The sequence below is a fragment of the Hippoglossus stenolepis genome, chromosome 6 (assembly GCF_022539355.2).
Source record: "Hippoglossus stenolepis isolate QCI-W04-F060 chromosome 6, HSTE1.2, whole genome shotgun sequence".
Lineage (NCBI taxonomy): Eukaryota > Metazoa > Chordata > Actinopteri > Pleuronectiformes > Pleuronectidae > Hippoglossus > Hippoglossus stenolepis.
Window position 1 is genome coordinate 381,566 of NC_061488.1, and position 2,254 is coordinate 383,819.

The 2,254-nt window shown below is 39.5% G+C and overlaps 1 protein-coding gene across 5 annotated transcripts in view; it reads left to right on the plus strand.

Annotated features, from left to right (window-relative positions):
• Window positions 1-371, plus strand: part of rgs19 (regulator of G protein signaling 19) — an 18,456-nt gene extending 18,085 nt beyond the window's left edge. For all 5 annotated transcript variants that reach the window (XR_007032779.1, XM_035159925.2, XM_035159926.2 and 2 more), the window contains one exon: window positions 1-371. This exon is cut by the window's left edge. The gene's annotated coding sequence lies outside the window, so the exon portion shown is untranslated.
• Window positions 372-2,254: the final 1,883 nt, after the last annotated feature.

Here is a 2,254-nt window from a genome sequence, read left to right on the forward strand (position 1 = left end):
TGGAAAACACCAGCAACAAACTACAACCAGCGTGGTTTCTTCTTTTCCTCGTTCCTCCGCCTCCTCTTGCTGGATCCATGTCCTGTGGTGAACTAACGAGTGGAGGTCACTTCCCCCCCCACCTGATTCACAAACAGACAAGAAACATGTTTTTTAAGAGAAAATTCTTAACAGAACATTTTGATTATGTTGAGATCTTTCCCACTTATCTCCAGGAAGAGGATTCTGAGGCTGATCGCTGTCCTCAGTGACACCACGCACACACACACACACACAGACACACACACAGACACACACGCACTCGCACACACACACACAGACACGCACGCACACACACAAACACGCACGCACACACACACACACACACAAACACAGACCCCACACACAAACAGCACACACCCACGAACACACCCCACACACACAAACACGCCGCCCACGACGCACACACACACACTGCAATAAAACACTGGAGTTTTTAAAAAACAACACATGCACACATTTACAACATTTGTGTTACTATACTTCCTGGAAACTTATGAATTTATTTTCTTCTATTCGACCAATGACTCATTTAACTGGAAAAAAGTTTCCCTCAGATTCATTGTTTCATAATTCATGATAATTTGAGGAACTTCTTTTGCATTTATAAAAACCATAACAGTTCCATGTCACCAGGACACATCTCATTATTTAACATGTAGCTGTTGTTTTTCCATATTTTGAGCTAAACACCCTTTAAACCTTAATATTCAGTTTTCTCTACATTTCATGGTTTTATTTTGGAACTTTTTAGAGATTTGATGTCACTGGGCTGAAGATATAAATATACTTATATATAAAATATGGGTATGATTAGGTGACTTCACATTTTATTGGCAGTTTTAGTTGCAGCCTTAAATCACACACTGTCCTTTTTTAAAGATTTAATGTAAAACTCCCGACGTCTTCATCAACTTTAAAATCAAGCAACAGAAAACAAAGGTTCATTTTCCTCCAGCTACAAAAACAAGGTCAATGTCTGTTTATCATTTGAAGCCAATAAGAAAAATCTGTTTTTACAGGAAAGAAATAACTTGTGTTAATAAGTGTGTTAAACTGAGTTGTCCTGATAAGTATAGTAATACAAACACACACACACTGCTGCTGCTGACCTCTGCCTCTGTGACCTCTCACCTTTGACCTCACCACTGTCTGTCACCCTCGCAGATGCCTGCTCCTGATTGGCTGCAGGAGCCGCGGGGCTGATGTGTGGTTGGTCGATTCAGGAATTGGGGGAATCCAGGTGAAAAATAATATATCAAGATATATTGAGTCATAAAATATCTATATATAAAAAATAATATACCTATTATTTGAGATGGGATGCCCACACCCAGTGCTTCATGGGAAATGTAGTTTGAGGAAAACAAATGTTTGTAGTTGTCTGTGGAGACAAAGATTTTTAAAAAGAGATGCCCAGGCCGTCACCAGACCTGTCACTCAGAATGCATTTAAGTATTGTTCATGTTATTTATTTTATATTTTGTTAAAACTGTGATTTTAATTGTACATATATAAATGGAAACCTTGAACATCCAATGAGAAGCAGCTTCGTTTGTTTGGTGTGTTTCTCTTTAATATGGATTCATCAGCAGTTGGTTGGTTTACATGTGACGTGGTTACAGACACGTGATCGCCCCCTGGTGGCTGTTCATGTTGTGTCGGTGTGTTTGTGTTGTTGAAAATGAAGCAGCAGGAAAAACAAACACAAACTGCTCCACTGGAACTGAGAAAAGACTTCATCAGCTTTTTTAGAAGGTTTACTAAGTTTTAAAAGACCTGTGAGTTCGACTGTTCTGTAAATAAAGTTAGAACCAAGTGTCAGAACCCAGGAATAAAACATAAGAATAAAACAATTAATCATCGTCTGCGACATGTGAAGGAAACTGACGTTAACGTCTCAAGCTCGGAGCTGATGTTTGAACACGAACTCACACACACACACACACACACACACACACACACACACACACACACACACACACACACACACACACACACACACACACACACACACACACACACACACACACACACACACACACACACACACACACAAAACTGCAGTAGACGAGCACGATTCAATCATTCAGTGTTTTATTGTCGATGTCTCAGCCAATGAAAACTCATCTTTGGAGTCGCTGTGGTTTCTTACATCTGTCAACATGTACAATGATACTTCAAACTTCTAAAAGAGCAGCAAAATTATTTAAAC